The sequence below is a fragment of the Phalangium opilio genome, unplaced genomic scaffold (genome assembly GCF_054372755.1).
Source record: "Phalangium opilio isolate 3A_F unplaced genomic scaffold, DU_Popi_V2 ptg000064l_1, whole genome shotgun sequence".
NCBI classification, from domain to species: Eukaryota; Metazoa; Arthropoda; class Arachnida; order Opiliones; family Phalangiidae; genus Phalangium; species Phalangium opilio.
This window is the reverse complement of record NW_028324181.1, coordinates 191,968-217,483: the sequence shown is the minus strand read 5'-3', so window position 1 is coordinate 217,483 and position 25,516 is coordinate 191,968. Positions and strand designations below refer to the sequence as shown.

The 25,516-nt window shown below is 34.1% G+C and overlaps 3 long non-coding RNA genes across 3 annotated transcripts; all 3 read right to left on the bottom strand.

Moving 5' to 3' along the window:
* Nucleotides 1-3,018: 3,018 nt before the first annotated feature.
* LOC149662018 (uncharacterized) lies at nt 3,019-3,496 on the bottom strand. Its single transcript, XR_016368687.1, has 2 exons — nt 3,360-3,496; nt 3,019-3,257 (listed from the first exon to the last, which is right to left on the bottom strand). It is a non-coding gene; the product is annotated as an uncharacterized LOC149662018 (long non-coding RNA).
* Nucleotides 3,497-3,673: 177 nt separating this feature from the next.
* LOC149662017 (uncharacterized) lies at nt 3,674-4,501 on the bottom strand. Its single transcript, XR_016368686.1, has 3 exons — nt 4,320-4,501; nt 3,986-4,251; nt 3,674-3,751 (listed from the first exon to the last, which is right to left on the bottom strand). It is a non-coding gene; the product is annotated as an uncharacterized LOC149662017 (long non-coding RNA).
* Nucleotides 4,502-15,994: 11,493 nt separating this feature from the next.
* Nucleotides 15,995-18,788, bottom strand: LOC149662016 (uncharacterized). The gene is made up of 5 exons (XR_016368688.1): nt 18,777-18,788; nt 18,644-18,697; nt 18,508-18,581; nt 18,145-18,218; nt 15,995-16,181 (listed from the first exon to the last, which is right to left on the bottom strand). It is a non-coding gene; the product is annotated as an uncharacterized LOC149662016 (long non-coding RNA).
* Nucleotides 18,789-25,516: the final 6,728 nt, after the last annotated feature.

Here is a 25,516-nt window from a genome sequence, read left to right as displayed (position 1 = left end):
TGTTCAGTCTCAATTTTTTTTTACGTGACAGAGGTTTTGATGGGTAACGCGTTTTGCTAAACCTAGCCATTACTACGTTTACCTACGCTATATCACCGCTGTAATTAGGAAGGGAGACTTAAATAGTATATAAAATTATAGCTAAGCTTGAAATTTGAAAATTTAAACTAAAATTACACTTTTCTCGTAACCGATATTTTCTTGATTTGCTCTGTCTAAAGACGTGTGGCATGTGTGACACCGGAAGAGTGTAAAGACATTCAAAAGTTTTATTCTAAGTTGTACAACTCTAACCTTTTCACCCCCGGCCTTTTCCTAGGAAGGGTGATAACAATATATTGGAAGGGTGATAACAATATATTGGAAGGGTGATAACAATATATTGGAAGGGGGATACGTTAGTTTCTCCTAAATGGGGCTATTAACTTTCAAAATCTTTGTACGGTTTACGCGTAATTATTTTAGCACTGCAAAGGGCAGCGGTTTTAAAGATAAGAAGTAAAGTGTACAGTATTTTATACCGAATAAGCTGAGCGACTGGCCCCTTGGAAAAAGCTCTCGCTGACAGATGCAAGTTCAGGAACGAAGAGTGGGCGAAGAAGCTAGCTTCTCTTTATTGGGGAGTCCTCGCAGTTCACTTTTTTGAAGAAATTAGTTTGAGAGAAGGCTAATAAAAATAGAGCTTTCAAGGCGCCGCGACCTTTTGTCCCGGAACCTTCACTACCATCAGTCGAATCGGTATCTATCCTCCCTCAAAGTTTGAAGAATTTTTCTTTCTTTTTTTTTACGAGACGCTAAATTACTGTAGGGGACACTAACGTCTGAGTGAACATGTTTAGAGGATAGAGCAATTGAAACCTCTTTAGAAATAAATTCAAACGAAAAAAAATAATTGATATTCTGATCGGAAAAGCTAGAAATCTTTATTATAAGTTGTAGACCGTAAATTGATTTTGAGCAAGGTTCAGTAATGTGATTAATATAATATGTATTATTCGAGCCGCAATTAGGCTACCCAGTGCTGTTATTTCACGCCAGTTAGTGTGATTTTAGAGGCGTCTACTCTTTAGTTTCAGTTTTTCGTGATGTACGACGGATTATTTTTCGGAATGTGTGGGTCTAGAATTTTTGTCGTAGGCCTAGAAGTGTTTTTCTGCTAGGTATTTTGCGATATTTTGAACATTTTTCGCTCTTGGACTAAGAAAAGAGTCATCGCGGGTTTATGATACGAAGGAATGATAAATACCCCATAGAACTGCTATCTCAATATAGCAAAAGCATGTATGCAGGCTAAACATACAGAGACGGCAATAGCTTTTACGACCTGTCAATGAATTTTTCTTGTGCCGCGGGGCGCGGACCCATTAGTCTGGGGTGGTAAGGGGTTTCGTAATTGGGAATGGGGTCCGAACGGTGCCACTGATCTTGAAACTACTCCTATTTTTTATTTTCTTGACGTCATTTTGGAGTCAGCGACGTTTTAAGTTAACGGCGAACACCCGAACTTCTTCTATTTGAGGGGGGAAACTTCAAACCATATCTCTTTTCAGTGGAAAAGAATACGGCAAACCGGGAAAGGTCTCGGTTTGGCCTATTCTTTTTTCCTTTCAAGAAAAAGGTCTTTGGTACCCTTTCACTGACAGGCAACACCAGCGAGGGTCTATAACAGGGTGGGGTTGGTCCTGGACCAAAGTCCACGCCCCAAAAAATATTCCTAAACCAAAATATAAAATCGCGACCATGGTGCCACCTATTATTTCATCACAAAAAAGTGGTTTTTCGTTAATAACTAATTAAGTATTAAATACAAATTTATGGTTTTTGTTGCAAGAAACGAATGTATTTAGGCTAGATTATCTGAAATTTAAATTTTGAAAATTGGTTCACTGGAAACGAAGTTAAACGGGAACTGAGCTTCATTTTATTATAGTTAATAAAATAATTTTAATTAATTAACTGAAGCAAGTCCAACTCTCAATTTTATATTGGGAACAAGATAAGGTTTCACTAAAAATTATCGAGAAAACAGTTTGTCGATAGCTTCTTTGCTTTTGAAATAAAATGGGAACTAGTTTACTCTTTTTTGGAGTATAATCGGGAACTTCCACCTTAAAAGTGAATTAGAATGTTTTGGCAAGGGAGCATATTGCCAACTATTCGTAAGCGGTGGCCCTAAAAATTATAGCATGACAATATTTGATCCTGACTCTGGGAAAAAATATAATATTACTAAAGTAAAAGGATTTAGGTTAGACACTAATTCGAAAAAAATTATAAATATAAAAAAATCTAAAAGCCTTATTGGGCGTAGAAATTGAAGAAAATGAAACTACTGATTTTAAAATACGTATTCCGAAACAAATTAGAAGATTACCAAATCATATTGTAGTATCTCACGATGAAACTAAAGTATACAGGATAATATTAGATAAAGTAAGAATTTTACCTGATAAATTCGAAACTGTACCATACGGTTATAAACTTTAAAGGAATGTAAGTCTAAAATGTGAAGTAAAAGCGCAATTTACAAAGGGATGTAAGTCTAAAATGTGAAGTAAAAGCGCAATTTACAAGGAATGTAAGTCTAAAATGTGAAGTAAAAGCGCAATTTACAAGGAATGTAAGTCTAAAATGTGAAGTAAAAGCGCAATTTACAAATTTAAAGTGTTTTTATTTTCTTTTTTTTAAAAAACAAGCAATTTTAACATTTTTTTATGAACCAACACATTAAAAATTTTAAAACTAATATTTTGTTTTTAATAAAAAGTGGCATTAAAAAACTAATATTTTTAATGCAATGCGCCAGGATGCAAAAGAGGCCTTCAAATAAACATTCGTCAAGCTGGCCATGGCGAATGGTTTGACGAATGTTTATTTGTAATATGTAATATTTGCATCCTGGCGCGGAAGCCGCGTAACTGGATCATTTCCAATTGTGCGCTAATCGGGAAAATAAGAAATAAACTAGGAACCAATATTAAATCCAGAGGCGGGAAAAATATATATGTGAAACTTACGCGAAGCCTTTACAATTGTTAGCAAATTGACTGATAAAAAAGAATTTAGAGAAAACACGTTATAGCATGAAAAAGGTTTCTAAACTATAATAGAAAAAAAATAATTCTTACTTTTGGTTGTTATTGACCTTGTTATGATCTATAAGGCGGTTTAATTGCGACAAAAGCGATTCTACATATTCTTCGTCGTTGATAAATGGTCTCGAACCGGAGAGATACGTCTAAAACTGGGCTATGACACTAGATGAAAAATTATTTAAACATTTTAGAGCGCGTGATTGATGTGAGGACGCGCATGTGATTGTAATTTCGATTTATGAAATAAAAAAAATTAATACATACATGACAGAATGGCAGTTTAAAGTTTCGAGGGTTTGTCCGGGTCCATTAACCCAAGGCGTTAAAGTGAAAATAACGTTGTTTTCGTCAACGGCTGATGATGGTGATGGTGGAGAAGGGAAGCCGTTTAAAGGAAATAAAGTTTCTAATTCGTGAAAAGGTGAGCGGGAAAATGGAGTATCAACTCCGTGCAAATAACTAAGAGAGAGAGAGAGAATAAAAATTTAACAAAATCGCAATAAAGGTATTATTACTTACCAATCTGGTCCAGCGGTGCAAAAGTGAGTTTCTCCGTTTCGATCCATTTTTTAGTGACATAGAAACCGATAAAATTTAGTTCCTAACTCGAGTTAAGTGAAGTCAAGAATGATGGTCCCGAAATAAGTCTTAATTCTCTTTATGTAAAAGAAAAGGGATAGTAAAAAGAGGGTTTCCAAAATCATATGGTCTTTTTGACCAACGATGAAGTTTATTTAGGTGGTAGAATAAAGGACCAGTAGAAGCAAAAAAGAAATGGGTTTTAAGATTGCCTCAAAGCAGTTTGAGGGCCTAGTTTCGCTTCTACAACGAAAGAGCAATATCTAATTTTAAAATGTCTTATTCGTCAACCTTAACAACGTAAGACTTACGGACAAGTTTCACCACGAAACAAATGATCAGATAAACGAAGTAGTGCTTTTGGTAATGTCGAATGCTCTTCAGAGTTTTCTGGCGGAATATTTGGAACCTCTTATATTTTCTAAGAGGCGTCAAAATTGTACAAATAATTATATTTTATTACATCATCATGATATACTTAGCCAATTAGGATATTTCGCGGATACTTTGTGGTAAACGACTACAACCTCTTCAGGGAAAAATTCCCTTAAAACAGTTTCAGGGCCTAGTTTGGCTTCTACAATGAATGAGCAATATCAAATTTTAAAATGTCTTATTTGTCAACCTTACCAATTTAAGACTTACGGAAAGTTTCACAACGAAACAAATGATCAGATAAACGAAGTAGTGCTTTTAAATTTTTCCCTCCTTGATTAGAAAAAGTTGGGAAAACTTCTGAGTATTATCAGAAAGGGCTTCATAAACTGTGCGGGACGGCCTGTAAACGTAAACGGATGAAATTTGTGTCTCGCTTATTGATTGCAAACACTCACTGTTCCAATTAAATAAAAACATCAAACTATATAAGTAACCTAATGATTAGGTTAATGTAATTTGATTACTTGATCGATTAAACCATGAATAAAACCCGAAAATTCTAAATTAGACGGGGGCATCTTATGATGAATAAAGTAATACTAATTATTGTCACTAGAGGGCGGGAAAAAGTGTAATATCACTGGGTCATCTTGTTAATGTTCACCAGAGTGATAAATTTATATAGTCTGTCAAACGAAAGAAGAGCCCTGAGAAATTTGTCCAAATTGGTGTCGCCACCATCGACCCCATAGTACTTTATCAACTTGTTTTGTTTTGTCAATAGTCGTCTGTAATATAGTCTGCTATATACAGATAGGCTTAATCGCAATAGAACCAATACATTTTGCAATATATATTTAATACGTTTATGTTTCATGGTTTTTTACGATCATCGAGTATTAAAGAATATAAAACAAAATTAACGACAAGACACCAGTTTTATCTTTGTTGAACTAGCATTGCAATATATTTTAATGACATAAGTTAAAGTATCTGTATATAGCAGACTATTTTACAGACGACTATTGACAAAACAAAACAAGTTGATAAAGTACTATGGGGTCGATGGTAGCGACACCAATTTGGACAAATTTCTCAGGGCTCTTCTTTCGTTTGACAGACTTTATAGCTCCCGAAGAAAGATGGTGATTATTTGAAAATAAGTTGCAATGGATTATGAAATGCTGGTCATAAACACTAGTTAATGACGAGGGCACTTTATTATAATAAAATGATTTGTAACTTAAACAGACATAGTGCTTCTAACTTATATCTGTTTTGCACGTAACCGCTATACAAACCTCAAAACATATGAAAGTCGGTTACATAAACTGATTAATTTGTTTATCTACAACCGCCTATAAACCGAGATCCTATTATCAGTGCTCGTTATCTGTTGTCAATTTGATATAATTATCAAAACTGGTTTAGTATTCCTAAACAGGTGATAAAGCAGTTACATACAGACAGAGTCCATGCGTACTGTAAAATATATGAATGACTTTGGTAGTAAACACAAGTGATATTTATTTTTCAGATTTCATTTCAATTGAATGTTTTATTAATAAATAGGAACTGTTTAGTACATAAATTGACGTATTCAGCGATTCCACCAATTTTGAAGACAAATTAGAGCCGTAATGCAGGGCTCCCAGCCAATAACCCCAAAAAATATAGGTATTATAGGTTCAAAATTGTAAATTTATAGGTTTTTTATAGGTTCAAAATTGTAAATTTATAGGTTTTTTTATAGGTTCAAAATTATAAATTTATAGGTTTTTTATAGGTTCAAAATTGTAAATTTATAGGTTTTTTATAGGTTCAAAATTGTAAATTTATAAGTGTTTTATATGTTCAAAATTATTAATGCATATAGTTAAAACACGGAAATATGGGATTTATAAATAATATGAGTCATATCCATCTTAGTTAAATATTTATTTTGTATCATTTCTTAATGCTTTACAATAGACCTTTTCGCAAATTTATGCGCGCATGCGCTTGTCGTGCGTCGTGGATAAAATAGCAGACGACGCCATCGGCCTACGGAGAAATAGCTGGGATTGTAGATAACGGAGTAAATTTGAATCTAAACTATGATAAACTAAAAATATTGGAACTTAAAGAAGTTTGTAAAAATATGGGAATTGTATTTAAATCCTACTGGCGAAAACACATGCACATTTTAGCTTTAAAAAATGATAATATCGAAAATATTTCCCTTAATAACCAAGGCTTAGTGTCGGCTTCATAAATAATGTCGGTAACCAAGCAGGGCCGGGCAAAACCACGAGAGCAACCCCGCAAAAAAAGAGCGCTTTCCCCGCGAGGGCCGCCGATTCCCGACCAGGCTCCGGTACCCACTAACGGAATTCATGTTACATATCCCCGTCTTTGGAGTTCCAACATTTTCGATTTATAACTCGTTCTCCTTTTCACAACAATTCTGTGAAATTAAATTTCCACTGTTTTACCATCTTTCTTTACTTTATACGACTGATTCTTGAATCCCACCCACTATCACAACACAGCATCCAGGCATAGTGCAAAGGCTTAAGAATCATATGAGAAAAATAATTGAACAATCCTACAAAATTGAACTAACTAAAAAAACCACTGGCTTAAATGAATTTTATTACACTTATTTTCCAAATTTATAAGAAAAAAATCAAGAAAACGTATCAAAAATGATCAGATTTAATGGCAAAGTTGATGCCTCTAAAATAATGAGGAAATCGGCGGAGGCTAAGACCGTAGTCTGCTATTTTATCCACGTTGTTACTAACACGCATGCGCCTCGCATTTTCCCCCACTTTTACCCTCCGACATGCGAAAAGGGCTATTCTGGGACTTTTTGCCAGAACATTTTAGTATAAGTAAAAATAATAGGAACTATTATTCTAAGTCAGGAACGTTGGACTAGTGAATACTTTGCACTTTAATTTTTTATGGAGTTAAAACCTGACTACATACCACTTAAAATATCACATATTAGGAAGGGATAATTATCACATTTTTTGCTTCTTGGCAGAATTGAAATAATCAATAACAGAGAGTTGACGTTTTTCGAGTTTCTTCTCTTCAACCTTTATTTCTTTAGAAATTTCTTTTTCCTTGGTACGTTGTGATCCACACGCTTCAAACATGGCTTGGGCTACTTTGATTGCGGTCATATCTTTAATTTTTATAGCATTTTTAAGCTTAGCATTGGCTTCATTAAACAGACCATCGCTAGCTTCTTCTTCTTTAACCTTGGATTCCTTAAGACTGTTTACTTTTGAAACCAAATCTGTAATTTCTTCTTTCTTCTTTTGTAACTGCTTTTCGCTCAGTTGCTGTTTATTTGCTTCTTTTTCTTCCTCAGCGATTTTTCTTTTTTCTTCTTCCTGTTTTTGTTTTTCGAGCCTATCTTGATATGTGGAATGGGCAATTCTAGCACTCATTATCAATTTTTTCGTAACGGGGTAAAGGTGTAGCGCTCTTCTGTATGGCCGTATACCATCCTTAATCGTGAGATAAGCGTTTATGGTCGCCAAAGACATATTTGTTCTATCCGCAGTGAGGCATCTTTGAGATTCCGAAAATCCCCTTTCAACATCTGAATTTCCGTGTGGAATACATAATGAAGCTTGAGCTACTTTCATTATGTTATGATATTTTTTGTGTCTAATGCTTGATTCAATTTTTCCCACTTCTCGCCAGAAATGATCGACTCTTTGAGATTCGTCAACTTTTATTTTCTCTAATTGAAGCATTTTCCACTCGTCAACTAGATTAGAGGCGAATTTCACATCTGCTTCAAATGGCAAGGCTTGAGCCATTTTTTGGCATCTCTCAAGGCTTACGGGATTATTTATTTCGGTTGGTTTCAAAAATCTTAAATTTCGAAGAATCGCTTTTGAAATTGGCTTGTTTTTTATCAGGTAGTCAGTCATTTTCAAATAACATTTTTTGGATGAGATCAGAAATAGCTTTCTTTCACCATCTTTTACTTTTTCAAGGTGTTGAGTTGCCTTTGGTCCGATTTCAGGTGTTGGTAAAAAAATTGTTTGATCATCTGTTAAGCTAATTTTGTGGAGAGCATTTTTGCTTTTTTCAATTACGGAAGTTTTGATGAATCTGGTCAATATTACAATTATCAGATCCCTTAACTCCTCGTACAAAAGGTGAACTACTGGTTCCTTTTTTTGGAAAATTAGCAATGGGCGTGTAAACAATTCGCAAGCAGAGATGACAAAGCAAATTTCGGCTTTCATAGTGGGCTTCTTCAGTTAGGAACAAATCTTTAAATACTTCTGGTTTTCGCTTAATTTGTGTTCTGGTTTTATTAGGACCCTCAGAAAATATTCCTGTAAAGCCGGAAATTGTTCATACAGTCTCTCTGCTGCTGGTTGAAGCGTTAACCATCTCGTCTCAACATGTCTGATAAACTTGTGTAAAGGTACAGAGACGCGTTCTTGCCAGGTTCTAAAGTCCTCTTCTCTGGCAGAAGATTGAGAAAACCAATAAAATATAGATATTGCCAAATCTGACACACTTCTTCCATGTTCATCCAACCCTTTGTTTAACGCATTACTAAGAGTGTGGAGGCTGCAACTTCCAATATCCAATAATCCAATTTTAGAACTCCTACTTTCCAACACTTTGCCATTTACAATCCTCCAAACAGTTTTATTCACGTTCGGTCCGTCACTTCCGAGGGCTAGCAAATTTCTGATCTGCAAATCATTGGAATCTATACATTCCATAATTTTTCCCGCCAAATCTACTCCTTTAGCGTGACCCATGAAAAACGTTTGTAAATGGCGCAGGGAGACCTCGTTTTCTCGGGAAGACCAGTACCTTAAGTCAATCATTAATTCCTTATTGTTTTGGGAATTTGTTGTTTCATCATAATGAAGTGTAAAAACCTATTAGGCGAATCGTTGACATCCTTAATCATATTTTTATGGAAGTATGGTCCGATAGCGTCACTTTGGAAGAACTAAGGCTAAATCCTTCTGGTACTGAGTTAAACATAGTTGAGAATAATGGTGCTATTCCATCACAAGATGAAAATGACCAGTCTTGGGCGACTATTTTAAACACCCAAAGGATCTCGGCTTTTGTAGATTCATCTTTGCGACTAACAATGTTTAACGACATTTTTGGCAGACCTTTATCGCTTGAAAGTTCAATTTTTTGTAGTCCTTTCAATTCTTCTAGTTTTTAAATATGTTTCTTCCCATAGGAATGTTGATAGAGCTGATTGACTCCCTGATTCAGAATTGAAAAGTCTGTTTTACATATTTTGCAATACGCGCAATAATCTAAATCCTTGCTGCGGCTACACCACTCGCCAATTGTTTCATTTCCAATCTTCCTTTCTAGCCAAGATTCACAAAATTTCGACTTGTTTTTAGGCATCTTGTTATGATTACGCTACAACAATGAATTATTATACTTCATTGTTATCCATTCTTGATATTCTAAAAATTTCTGATTATGTTAGTATGGACGATTTTACCTTTCTCTTTAAATTATTACATAACATAATTCCCCTATCTGATCTATTAATGACACTTCAGTTTTCAACTCACAAAAATTTGCGTAGCCCTGCCATTTTCTACATAAAACGAAATAGTATCAACCCATTAGTTAGAATGCAAATTACATGCAATAAATTTAATAACGTAATTGACATTTTCTCTGACACCCTGCAAGATACCAAGCGCCTTATCCGTCTCGAGTTTTTAAATCAATATTAACATTTAATTCTTAACTTTACTAATACATTCAGCTTTTCCTTAATTCAATGTATATGCAGGCTTTTGCATATTTTGTATTAATTCAGTATATTTTTATTTATTTTTGATTAATTTTTTAAAATTCTGTATAATTTTAAATAATTCTGCTTAATATATATAATTCTGTATAAATTTGATTAATTCTGCTTAATATATATAATTCTGTATAAATTTGATTAATTCTGCTTAATATTGTATGTTACTCTGAAATTAATTTCTTGTATATTTTGAATTATTTCCGTCTGTGTATAATCTCGTGAGTTATTTTGTAACTTTTTTATGCACATTAAACTCCAGTTTCATTTCATAAAAAAGTTTAATGTAAACATGCAGAAACTAGAACGAAAGAGTAACACGAAAATTCGTCATTATTATTCACATACCTTACGGTCCAAGCCTCGGTAAACAGAACCTAGGCTTAACAGCGTGCCCAACGAACGACCGCGCACGCCTCCATCGCGTTAACGTTCCGTTAATACTGTACGAGACAAGACTACGAGTCCTCCGTCACTACTACTGTTAAACGCGCAACCATTAAGTACTTTAAGTTTATTTGGGTACAAACTCATTTACTTTAGTCACTGCTGAACCAATAGTTATTGTGGTCGTTTCAGCAGATTCGTTTGGTTGCGTTAAATTTGAATCGTATTCACTCTCATGAGTGGCAACCGACCTCAAAAATGTAAGTAAATCCTGGACGACAATGTTCAAAACATGAGCGAAACATCGAATTCGATTTTCAGATGAAATGGTGTTAGTGTTTACACCATTTTGGAAATTACATACAGAGGAACTAAAACACAAGGGCGATGCTGCCATTGGGGTCGCGACAAAGAAATGTAGTATTTCGAAGTTAAATGTATAAATTCGCGACAACTATATATAAGTCTATTATTAAATATTTACATTTTACTTTCGAGTTACATCAAAGTCCGTTTGCTCTTTTTAGACACTTAGTATAATATTTCAAATTTTCAATATTGATTTCTCAACACTTACTCCCTTCAAAATAATTAATTTCATGATAAAATGTTTTCGGAAAATGGAATTATTCTTGAAAAAGCGTAGATATGTTACTTTTTAAATTAATTTAGAGGGAATAGATCGATTAACAGTAAAATCAGTTGATTGAATTAAATATTGATTACGGATTAAAGGAATAATAACAATTTAAAAAAATTGCAATATATGAAACTTCAGTCAAATGATAAACCTCACACATATCGTTTGTTCTTTTCGGCCTTGGTACAAACCAAGACGTTTTTTTTATATTAATAGTAAGATTTATTCACTTACTTGCTAAATTCGAAGCCGCGAACCTTGGCTTAGACGTCCAACGTCTTATCCGATATCGATGGCGGTTTCCGAATCAGTCGTCTTCTCGTATATTAAGGGCAGAAACACGCGTTGACGAACATACCAGGCGACGTTTTAGTTTACCCGGATCTCGATTAACTCTTTTTCTAGCCGTAATTAACATTGAAATTAATTAAACATTAGTAATTAATCCTAGTTTGACCCGGGTGGTAAATATAACTTAACCATCTTTCGAGGTATTCGAAATACCCCGGCAGCTTAGTCCTGAGTCTTTACGGTTCCAAAATCGGCGCTATAAATATAAATATAAATATAAATATAAAAATTGTAATTAGTTACGCTAGAGTTAATTATAATTCTAATAACATACGGATAAAAGAGAAAGCTAAAGATAAAAGCCACACCCTCCTTTGTCCCGCTTTGAGAACAAACGTGCAAGCGCGGTGACGTCATAAAAGCCAACGAAAATTTTGAAATTTTGAAAACATTACTGCGCCATGTATAAAAAACCCATTGGAATTTATTAATAAAACACTTTTTCGTTTTAAAAATAAAATACGAAAAGCGCTTAGGTTTAATAGTTCTATCTCCGTTATCGTAATTAAACATTCAAGTTACAAATTTAGTACAATATGTTAGCCCGCTTCTAATCGACCCCCAAGCTACTGGAATAAGCCTGGCTATTCAAAAACTTATTTCACTTTGAAAGATTAATTACTTAAACAATATAAGATAGGCGGAAGCCCATTCAGTAAAATACTATCCTATTAATTCTCTAATTAAAGTAACTAAAAACCCTCGGCTACGACGATGGAGGCTGGAAAAATTAAGAGAAACGTATCTTTAACTTTACAATCCGTAGGATTTCTCCTTCAGGACTAAAATAATTGTGAAATAAAAACCGCAAAAAAACAAAAAACTTGCAATGGAAACTTGGGTTTTTTTCTTTAATAAAACTTTCGTTTTGGCAATTAATAAACAAAAATATAAGATATTTTGAATTTTTTTTTGACATTAATAACAATATCTTAGGATTCTTTAAAGGAACTACGCCTTATGACAAACAATATGAAAATAGGAACTTGAAATGAAATTTTAAATGAAAATTTTAGAACCATTCAAAGAACGCGCTTGGCGTAATGTTTTCTGATGCATATTTTTGTACTTTTTTGTTTTAAAACAAATTTGATAATTCTTAATGTCTTTGTGAAAAATAGTTTTGAGATAACACTTAATGTTATTGAAATTAATAATACTTTACATTTTTTTTAAATATCAAAATTGTTATTAAAAATATCAAAAGATCAATATTTTTCTTAAATTTCAAACTATTTTAAAAATAACAAACAATTTTTTTTAAATATATCAAACTAGTTTTTTCAAAATATAAAACATTTTTACATAACTTTACCATTATTGAATTTAATAATACTATTATCTCAAATCAATGTATAGTAAAAAAATTTTCTTAAATATCAAACTTATTTTTTTAGAATATGAAAATTGTTTTTAAGTATCAAACTTTTTATTCGAAATATCAAAAATTTATTTTAAATATATGATTTTTTTTCAAAAAATATAGCTTTTAAAAATATCAAACTTTAACATTATTGAAACTAGTAATACTTTTATTTTAAATCTATGTATATTAAACTTTTTTCAACATATCTAACTTTCTTTAAAGATGTTTACTTTTTTTATCAAAATGTTTAGCTTTCTGAGAATATGTAACTTTTTCAGAATATTATTAAAATTAATATTTTAATAATAAAAAAATTTCAAGGGTTTCTAACTATTAATTTTGTTCCAATATGAAACTTGTTTTAAATTTCCTTTATTATTAAATGTATTTGTTTTGTAATATTTAACATTTTTTTAACATGAAAAGAGTTTTTAAAATTAAATTTCACTCATTACGACATGCAATGTCTTTTACATCACCGTAATTAATACGTAATACTAGGCTTCAAATATTGACCTACATTTACTCATTATCTCTTATTCTTGTCTTGTTCCGTGTTACTCTCTCGGGCTGCTTTAAGCTCCTTGTCAGGGTTAAGGTCTTGAGCTGGTTGAAACTCTTGGGCTGCTTGAAGCTCTCCGGCTGCTTGAAGCTCTCCGGCTGCTTGAAGCTCTCCGGCTGCTTGAACCTCTCCGGCCGCTTGAACCTCTCCGGCCGCTTGAACCTCTCCGGCCGCTTGAACCTCTCCGGCTGCTTGAACCTCTACGGCTGCTTGAAGCTCTCGTTTTGGTTTAAGGTCTGCGTCAGGGTTAAGCGCTTTGCCGGAGTTCTTGTTTTTAATTTGAAAGACGTTTTAGGAATTATAAAAGGATTTTACGAAGTTCTGTCTTGCGAATTCGAACAGATAATCCGACTATGTACATACAAGTAAAGTTTATTTTTGGTCATAGTGAAGACACTTGTTAAATCTACTGCCGGCATATGTTAGGGAAAAGGTTAATTTCAGTCAAAGAAATAAATCAATTAATGGCAAGGCCAGTAACTAATGTTGTCGAAAAAATCGTAATTTTGTCTGATATTGCAGGGAAAGGAATTGTCGCAGAACTTCCAAATGTCATTGAATGTGATTAATGAAATTACACATCTAACCAAATGTCCTATTGTTAAATATAAACTAAATAAAATAAAATATACGTTTTACGAATTACTATGACACGCTGTAATTCATTATTTTTAAATCGGCATGGAAAGTGTCGATCGTAACGCTTAGTTTATAGAAAAGTAAATCATATGATAAATAAATGTTAAGAAAACGTATAAATTGTACAATTTATACATTGTACAGCCTTTCTATTACGGTACTGTAGAAAGCAGTGGAATCACGATTGAAACGCCTTTACAGGATTTTCTGAGAAAGCTTTTATAGAAAATTAGCAAATAAAATATAGAAAGTTGTTGAAGAATATGATAAAATAATTTATAAAATTTCTATAAAATACTTTTATAGAAAACTTGCATAACTCTTATATGAAGCTCACGAAAAAAATTTAGAAAATGTCTATAAAATGCGTTTATAGAATATTAATATAACACTTATAGGAAGTTGATGAAAAATATATATATTTGAATTTATAAAATTTCTATAAAATATGTTTATAGAATGTTAACATAACTCTTACAGAAAAAAGCATGTTTTATAAAAATTCTATAAAATGAAGATATAGAAATTTTATAGATAAGCCTGTAGAAATATCAATTTGAATAGAGACCCTTAAGTACTCTATTGAATTCTATATAATTTTATGGAAAGATCATAGAACATTTTCGTACGGGTTAGCCAAGAGTCGTTTAAAGAGCCATTGAGGTAAGACTCCTGCACAGCTGTCGACCGGTAGATGTGGGAGTCGTGGCACGAACCCGCAAAGTTGGTATTTGCTGATAGAATCAGCAAGTCATAGTTGCACACCAATTGAACATTCAACGATTGGTAAGACTTTCGGTTTACAAAAATGTATTCCGGAAAGTCTGGGTTGTTGTTCGGTGGTGGAACGATTGCAACGTGGGTGCAATCGATTGCGCCTATGGTTCCGGGAAAGTTGCATTCCTCCTGAAAACGCATTTTTGGCCGCGTTTTGCACTTCAGTCACGGGAAGTTGATGTACTTATGTACAAGTGCCCCGTTGATCGCTGTCGTTACATCTCGTATGCAACGACTCACGCTAGACTGGCTAACACCGAGGAAATGTTTTGAACCACATCTAGCTGCTAGTACGATCGTCGTGCCTAAAACCACAATGCAATTAACACCTAAAAATAAACCATTATTTACTGCTTAAAAATCATTTGTGGGTTTCAAATAGTGGTTTTTTTACCTTCAAATCAACTGGCAATGAGGTAGTACGAACACCTTTAAGAGGCTTTGGGTGCCTACGAGACACTATTTTACCAAAACACTTTCATTTAACTTAATTTTGGATGGAATTCAAAATAAGTTGGTTCATATACATTTGAGATTGGGCTGATTCATTTTAACGCGATTTAAAGTTAATTGCGAGCAATTATTCTCAAACATATGTGCCTATAACGTTTGAATTTTACATAACCTGGGTGCCTACAAGACACTCTTTTACCAAAACGCTTTCATTTAACTTAATTTTGGATGGAATTCAAAATAAGTTGATACATACACATTAATGATTGCGCTGATTAATTTAAACGCGATTTAAATTTAATTGCGAGCAATTATTCTCAAATATATGGTGCCTACAACTTTTGAATTTTCATAACCTGGGTACATCGGAGACATTATTTTACCAAAACGCTTTCATTTAACTTAATTTTGGATGGAATTCAATCAAAGTTAGTACATATACATATGAGATTGCGCTGAATAATTTAAACGCGATTTGAAGTTAATTGCGAGCAACTATTCTCAAATAAATGGGGCCCACAACATTTGAATTTTACTTAATCTTTATTGCCCTTCAACATACAGCAATTTCCTTGAGTGTGAAATGTTATTATTGATACCTATTAGTTGAATTGGAAGGAATCGTATTATATTTAGATTTATTATAAATGTGTAAAGTTAAATCTAAAAGATTATGCGTGTAAAAATAATAATCTTTTATAGTCCATCATGAAAATGTAGGATTTGATAAGACACCATGATGACTGACTTCAACTTTTTTATATTTTATTCATTCCATAAACAAATTTTTTATTTTAGTATGGGGCAAAGCCGTAATGGCCCATTCGGCCCCTTCCTCGGCCCCTCCCACCACGTCCTCTTGGAGCTTGTGGCCCTTTCTCTATTGAATTCATGTATTGGCGATCGTCCAATAGTCGGAGAGTGGACATCCACTGAGGCCCAAAAAGGAAACTGAATTTCTGCCCGGTTACTGTTGGTAGGGCCACAGTGGCAGCATCCTCTAAGTTTATGTTGTTTAAAATTATGTCCCTCCTCATTGCTTTAACTAATTCGATTATTTGGAGGATGCCATCTATTTCTCGTGCTAAAAAGGTTTCAAGCGTTTTGTCGCCCTCTTGCTTATTTGGCAAGACCTGGTTAAATGAAAATAAAATAAAATATAATTTATTAATATTAATAATTCAATTAAATCTTTATTTATTATTATTAATGATATTAATAACGTTAATAACAGTAATAATATTAATAATGTATAATAATTATATTAATAATGTATAATAATTATATTAATAATGTATAATAATTATATTAATAATGTATAATAATTATATTAATAATGTATAATAATTATATTAATAATGTATAATAATTATATTAATAATGTATAATAATTATATTAATAATGTATAATAATTATATTAATAATGTATAATAATTATATTAATAATGTATAATAATTATATTAATAATGTATAATAATTATATTAATAATGTATAATAATTATATTAATAATGTATAATAATTATATTAATAATGTATAATAATTATATTAATAATGTATAATGAAATGAAATGAAAAGTTTGTTTATTGTGCATAAAAAAAACTACTTACGTAGTTCACGAGATTACGCACATTGCGATAAGTATAGTACATAAAATCAAAGTAAATTTACAAATGGTTGGGGTCTAAACGATTAAGATTAAACAGATTGACATAGGAATATTCTTTAAATTTAACGGAACTTAACGAATTTTTCCAATATGTTCACAAAATATATCAATTGTTGTGCAGTGACGATTATAATTTTGTTGCATTCGTATAATAGGATTTAAGTGTTTTATAGGTACATAAAATGTGGTAGTTTTTCTTATTGCATGTGGCACTAAGAAGTACAGCCTGCTTAATAAATCATTTACAGAAAGTTTGTTGTGGATAAGTTTATGCAAAAATCTAATATCTATAATTTCCATTAAATAATGTAGACTACGGATGTTCAAGTGATCCAATAGTATTTCGTATTTGTATTCCATGTGTCTTAGGAAAAAGATATGAGCATAAAAAATGAACTTTCTCTGTATGCCTTCGATCCGTTTTCTAAGATGCAGACTACACCCACTCCAGGCCAGGCAACCATATAGAGCCTTAGAACGAACTAATGTGAGGTATAGTAACCGGAAGTGTTTTAAAGACCTTAAGGGTCGGCAGATTTTTAGAGCAACTCCTAGAGTTCGCCGACAGCGATTAACTGTGTTAGTTATGTGCTCTCGAAATAGAAGGGCACGGTCAAATGTTACACCAAGGTCTGTTACGAGTATTCGTTGGGGAATGGTTGACTGGGCAATGGAGTAGGTGGAGCGAATCTCTACAAACTCGTCGCGTAAAAGTCACATGGACCGATTTTGAAGGGTTTATTGGTAGGTTATTATTAATGCACCAAGATGCAACGGCATTTAAATCATCCTGTAATTTTGTACAGTCTACCCTAGAGACAATATTTTTACAGATTTTGTGATCGTCGGCAAAAGCTATGAGTGTAGAGTGTTTTATCGAGTATTGCAAATCATAAATATAAATATTAAACAACAACGGCCCCAGAGAGGAGCCTTGCGGCACACCACAATGTACAGAATAAGAAACTGAAGAGACATCGCCATTGATTTTAATTATATTAACTCTATCAGAAAGATAGGAACGAAACCAACCCAGCAAGCTAGTGCTTACTCCTAAGAGTTGCATCTTTTCCAAGAGAAAGGAGTGGGAGACGCGGTCGAAGGCCTTGGCCAGATCAAGGTATACCACGTCGACCTGACCACGGTCTTCAACAACAGGGGCCACAAAATCCATAAAGGCAGATAAATTTGTGTCCACACTTCTTCCCGGCAGAAAGCCGTGTTGGCAATCATTAGGGAAGAAACGGAACCATGCCTGCAATTTAGTGTGAACGACCATGTCGAACAATTTGGCCAACGTGCATAGGAGTGAGATAGGGCGATAGTTCTTGACATAATGTATAATAATTATATTAATAATGTATAATAATTATATTAATAATGTATAATAAAAAGTTATACCTGGAGTTTTAAAGTACTCTTACCTGTGACCAAGGCCCACTCTACGGGTTCCGTGCCGCGCAAACTGCCAACGTATCCTGCCTTGTCCTGGAAGCACCTGGAATAAAAGAAGATAAGTCAACATTTCAATTACTTACCTCTCAAAGCAAGAACAGTTACCGGTTTAAACTTAGGGAAGGAAAGTTTAAAAATTAAAAAAAAAAATAAATTAAAAACTTATTCCGCCACGTGTATACACCGAGATAGGGTTAAAAAACATTTGATTTTTTAAAGTCGCGATTAAATTTTAAAACCTTATCAGTCATTCTTTCGAATCCGCGGACTACGGTTAGATTATCAGTCTATCAAATTTTAAAGTTATACCTGGAGTTTTAAAGTACTCTTACCTGTGACCAAGGCCCACTCTACGGGTTCCGTGCCGCGCAAACTGCCAACGTATCCTGCCTTGTCCTGGAAGCACCTGGAATAAAAGAAGATAAGTCAACATTTCAATTACTTACCTCTCAAAGCAAGAACAGTTACCGGTTTAAACTTAGGGAAGGAAAGTTTAAAAATTAAAAAAAAATAAATTAAAAACTTATTCCGCCACGTGTATACACCGAGATAGGGTTAAAAAACATTTGATTTTTTTAAAGTCGCGATTAAATTTTAAAACCTTATCAGTCATTCTTTCGAATCCGCGGACTACGGTTAGATTATCAGTCTATCAAATTTTAAACTTTTTTTTTTTTTTTTTAAGTTTTGGACCCTCTTTAGTTTTTCGATTGGTATAGCAAAATTCAAAATTCTAAGCATTCTTTCTGGTAATGAATAATAGTATGGCTCCATATAAACATTCTTGCCCAATTTGTAACGATAAGACAGGAAAGTATAAAATGTACAAAGTGTGTCTTTAGGGTTCATACAGGCTGCCTTGAGCACGTATATGTAGATTACAGTGACTTTATTTGTGGCTATTGCGACACATCTCTATCGGGTACTGTGACTGCCTCAGAACCTAACCTGAGTCCAAACAGCACAGCACAGACTACGCTCTTAAGTGGACCTACTCAAGGGTCCATGAGCCATAAGCACATAAAGAAAATTCCAATAAGTAACCTAAGAACGCCATCGCTCTCCTTCAATAACTCCAAAACAAGAACACATATAATCAACAAAACTTCTGGTAAAACACTTAAGGAAAAAACAGATCTTAAACCCGCGGGTAAAGCAGTAGTTAGTTTTCTTACTAAGTTCATTCCGGAATGCCTAAGTGACGCATTATGTGACCAAAATAGAACTATGAAGGATCTTCTTCTGGGATTCAAAGCTATGGAAATTGAACATAAACAGCTGATGGAGGAAGTTACGCTTCTTAGGCAGACAATTACTACACCTACAACAATCAATGATCCTAAACTTAAGCCTACTCCTAACACACAACTGGACCAAGAAAACAACCAGAGTATCGAGATAATCTGCTCATTGAGAAAGGAGGTTGCAGTTATCACAGAACAGAACATTGAAATTAAGGCAGAACTCGAAGGTATGAGGGAGAGCTCACTTGCGAAGCATAATGACGAAAATGAGTTTCATAAAAATACGACAAAAGATCTTGGATCCGTTGTCCGTGTGCAATACCCAAAACTTGTAAAGAAAATAGAGGAACTGAGGGATCGTGCATTCGAGACTCGACCAGATCAACCAACCACGGATAAACAAAATTTAATCATGGATGCACTGCAAACTATTGGCTGCGAAGTTTCGGATTTAAAGTTGCAAAACAAATCCATATCCACAAGTCTCAAGGGTATAAAAGGATCACTGGACAACGGTTCATCTCCTAAAGACCCCTTGCTAATTGTGCATCCAGAAGTTAATGGTAAACTAGATGGCGTAATGGCTGAACTCAAGGAACTGAAAACTCAAAATTCTGTCATAACGGGGCAAATGAGCCTCATTGACATGAAAGTAGAAGAAGCCTTATCTGAAGGGAACAACACATCTCCAATGCTAACTTACAAGGAAGCCGCCTCCAAAGATCTATTGTCAAAATCTAGTAATCAGCCAAAATCCAGTAACAACCAGATGCCTAAAAACAATCGCCCAAAGAAGACTAAAGTCATAACCACTGGGAAAAAGGAATCTACCATAGTGAGGGCCCTCCCTGAAAATACGAAAATAATCAGGAAAAAGGCGTTCTTTGTTTCACGCATAGACCCGGCTCTCACAACACAAGAATTTAAAAACTGGCTAGTGGACGAATATGACTTAAAAACTGTAATCGTTACTAGACTGAAAACTCGCTTTCCAACATATGCCTCCTATCACGTTGCGGTGGGAAGCAGCGAATTTGAGCTCCTCAACAATCCAGAATCCTGGCCGGTAAACTCTGTTTATTCGGTATATAAGGGATGGTTACGCCAAAACAGGAAGTACGATGGAGCCAGAGACAAAATATTGGACGAAACAACTCCGAAAAAGTCGGAGGAGGTCAATAACAATAAAAAATGCCCTGGGCTGATTGCTATCCTTAACGACACAAGGAAATCTGCAGACACTACTGATTCGGTGGTACACGAAGACGATGTCGACATACAATAGAAGCCGAAACACAGAACATACAGAACATAGATATCAAAGATATTCTGCTTACCATAATGGAGAAACGATTCAGACAATATGTGAATATTAAATATCAGAATGTCAGAGGGCTGAGGACCAAGCTTAACACCCTCTATGCCAATCTATTGGAATGCGAGACTGACATCATATGTCTCACAGAAACATTCCTAAACAGTACACACTTTAGTGCGGACTTCATTCCTAATAATATGGTAGCTTTTAGAGCGGATCGCAAAGAGAACGAGAATCTCAGCAATAGAGGAGGTGGTGCAATGATCATAGGAAGCAAAACTCTGAAAATAACCAGAAGAACGGACCTAGAACTAACAGAGGAATGTGTCTGGATTGAAATAGTAGGGGGCACTGGAACCAACACTCTAATTGGCAACCATTATTTTGCTCCGAGCCTAAATCATGAGTGCTACAAGAATTATTTCGCCAAATTGCTAGCAAAGTTAGCGGGGAGCAAAGCAAATATTCTCATGATGGGAGACTTTAACCTACCCGGTGTCAACTAGAAATCACAGACATTCAACAACTGTAATGGTATGGTCAAGCCGAAAGCTGAAACGGTAATGGAATTCATCTGCGCATTAAACATGCAACAAATGAATAGATACCAAAACCGCTCAGGAAACACACTGGATCTTATATTAACTAGAAACATAGACATTGTAACTTCTAACGACCAAAGCTTTTTGCTCCCGATTGACCACTATCATCCACCATTGCAAATTAAAGCCTATATAGAAAATCAACATCCCAGCACAAGCGCACAGAAACAAATATTAAATTACTAGCGTGGAGACTACGAAAACCTGTATAGAAGACTATCAAATAGAGACTGGTCCACTCTGTTGAGCTCGACAGATGTAAACATGGCTGTGTCCATCCTACAGCACTCGGTCAAAGAAGAAATACAAGCACATGAAATATAAAAGATCCAGAGCAACTGCGGACATGGAAAAGTTTAAAGCGAAGCGTAAAGAAGCACAAAGATTACTTAGACAAGACAGGGACAAAAGGAGCAAAAGTATCATTACAGAATTACGTGACAAGCCGGCCAAGCTTTGGGATTATGTGAACTGCAGGTTTGAAAAGAAAACCGAAGAGCGAACAATTTTGCTGGATGAAAGCGGTGATTACATCACACACAGCGAGGACATTGCCAAAATCTTCCGCGACTTATTTACAAACATTGGAGGCCCGGACTCCAAACCTCGGCAACGGGAAACCCAAGTCAACAGGTCCTGTGTAAAAGAACTTGGTGGATCCCTCCAAACCGGCAGCTGAGCCCTTTACGCATCTGGAAGTCAAGGCTGAAGACGTATATGAAGCAATAAAAAAACTTAAACCGAAAAAATCCACTGGCCCAGATGAAATTCCAAGTTTCATAGTGAAAGGATGTAGAGATATATTTATACCTTTATTGCTACATATCATCAATCTGTCTCTGAAAAGCTGCACCTTCCCTAGTACCTGGAAAACATCAATTATAATTCCTATACACAAAAAAGGAACCAAATGCGACGCCAATAATTATAGGCCAATTACGCTCATTTCAACATTTGCAAAGATATTTGACATGGTCCTCCATAAACACATCAGCAGCTGGTTTAAACGTTACAGCTCAGAAGATCAGCATGGATTTAGAAAAGGGAGGTCAACCCTAACAAACTTAAGCTCTTTTATGAACTATGTGGCACCGCGGATCACTCAACAGAAGCAAATTAACTGCGTATTCATGGATCTATCAAAAGCGTTCGATCGCATGAACCATGAGCTATTGTTTGAAAAGCTAGGTAATTACGGCATGGGAGGATCAGTGTTAAAACTACTCCAGAGTTACCTAAATGAACGGAGGAATTACATCAAAGTCAACGGTCAACTCACCCGTATTAACTATAATACAGTCAGGGGAGTTCCGCAAGGATCATCGTTAGGCCCGCTGTTGTTTTTAATATTTATGAACGACCTTTATAATTCAACAACAAAGACTGTAAAGTTAAAGGCTTTTGCTGACGACAACAAGGCATTTAAAGAAATAAATTCTACAAACGATTGTAAGGAACTGGAAATAGAGCTAGAGCGAATCAGAGCATGGGGTCTATCAAACGAAATGCCACTTAACGCTGCAAAGACGTTCATAACTTCCTTTACCAGGAAAACAAATAATATCTCTTATAACTATCAAATAAATAACAAGGAAATAACTAGGACAAACCTCTCAAAGGATCTTGGAATCTGGATGGACAGCAAACTATTCTTCCAGGAACAAATAGGACATGTAATATCCGATTGCAAGAGAAGGCTTTACGGTGTTCTGGCTATAGCGAGAAATCTGAACAGTATGCACGTCTTTTCTAACCTTTATAAGGCAATAGTCAGGCCAAAAATAGAATACTGCTGTAGTATCTGGGGAGGATGCTCAAGTACTAGCATAGCTCAATTGGAACGTCTGCAAAGAAAATACGTGGAGTTGCTTAACAAATACTTCCTTAAGAAACCAAAATACCAGTATGAAAGAGTGTTAGCAGATCAAAAAATATTGTCCATTTCTAACAGGTTAAAATATAACGACCTATCTTTTCTACACAGCATCATACATTACAGAACAGACACATCCGAACTAGTAAAATATATATATTTCAAGGTCAACTCCAAAAATACAAGAGTAAAAGACACATTCTTCATTGCAAAAGACAATAGAATAAATCCGCTAAATAGGGCTCAAAGTACTTATAATAAAATCAGTAATAATATCGATATTTTCCAAAATTCTAAAACCAGATTATTCCTAAACAATCAATTTAATGACAATGATAGAAAGTAACGAATCCTTATCATAGAAACTTACTTACTTTCAAATGCGCAAAAGCAAATGTATAAAGAATAAGACAGAGCGCTAAAGTGCAAAGCCTTACCCATTTCATCAACTCATAAATTTTATCTTTTATTTCATAAGTATATTGTTTTTAAAACTTTACTTATATATTTTTATTGTGACACAATTTAAAACTAATATAAAACCTCTGTTGTACTATGGAAAGTGCCAACGGCATGTTGTATAGCAGAGACAATAAACTGGTATTGAATTGAATTGAATTGAATAATTATATTAATAATGTATAATAATTATATTAATAATGAATAATAATTATATTAATAATGTATAATTGAATTGAATTGAATTTTATTTTTGAATCCTGGACCACAACATGACATAGCCACTTTTTACAGTAATACAGGATTATATAATATATATTAATGCTTTACATTGTTACCTACAGTTAAATACAATAAATTCCCTACCCACTTAAAATTTATAATATATAATTAAAACTTAAAGAGTTAAAATTTAAAATCCACATCTAAAATTTAACAGACAATTATGCTTAAAATCCGATAGATACCATTATGATTCGAATTAAATATCTTATAGCAAATCGCCTATGTCACAGTTCTTCACAATATTTAAAAAGAGTTTTGAAGCGAACTTGGCTCTGTTCAAATAAGTCAAATTCTTTAAAAGCGTAGCAATTAATATTAATCTTGTTTTGAATTCTACTAATGGGATTTAGCATTGTTTTATTAGTTTTATCTATGTAAAATGTTATGTCATGCCGAAGGTTTTTATGTGGAATTTGAAACCGCACTTGGTTCAACAGAATTTTACAGTCTATTTTAAAAGTTATGAGTTTGTTCAAGAAACTTACATCCATATAGGTAAATCTGTTTTTAATAGTTAGTAGATTTTGGTTTTTAAGAATTATTGTATAGTCATAGTAACCTCTTTTTAAAAACTTTTCATATAACAACTGTATAAATTTACGCTGGATGCGTTCTACAACAACTATCAGGTAATTACTGCATCCTGACCAAACTTGACAGGCGAATTCTATTTTTGATCTTATTATTGAAAAATATAACAATTTAAAGACCCTTGCCGATTTTAGATTTCTAGCTATTTTAAGTATAGCGTAGAGACTTTTAAGACACTTGTTTTTAATGTTAGATACTTGAAGTTTAAAATGGAGTTTTTGATCCATAATTACACCCAAATCAGAAGTAGAACTTTCCCTGGGAATAGAGACCCCATTTATACAGTAATTGTACCTAATCCAGTTATTTTTTCGGGTAAACGAGACCACTTTACTCTTGGTGGCATTTAATGGTAATCCATTGCTTTCGCTCCAGACGCCTATTTTTTTAAGATCTTGGTTTAGAAGCTCGCAATCACTAGCAGATTTTATGATGCGAAACAACGTATTATCATCAGCAAAGGTGGCTAATTCTGATTTATTTTGTATACGGGCAGGTAGATCGTTAATAAAAATTGTGAAAAGTAATGGACCAAGAGCAGAGCCTTGCGGGACTCCTATGTTTGTTTCATATTGAACTTTTGTTATTTTAGAGTTTATTTTTAGCACACATCGTCTATCTTGCAGGTATGATTTTAATAACTTGAGCAAAGGCCCACCGAGTCCGTAGTGTTCCAGCTTCGATAGCAGGATTGTATGATTCATGCGATCAAACGCCTTTGAATAGTCCAACAATACGCAGTCTACTTGTCCCTGGTTTGCCACGATGGGAGCGGAATGGTTCATAAATGTGAGTAAGTTCGTAACAATGGATCTTGCTTTACAAAATCCATGATGGCTGTCGACCAAAAACTGTCTGATCCAATTATAGAGTGCGTCATTTAAAACCATTTCAAAGACTTTGGAGAAAATAGGGATGAGCGATATTGGTCTATAGTTCCCTATATCGCCTACGTATCCTTTTTTGTGC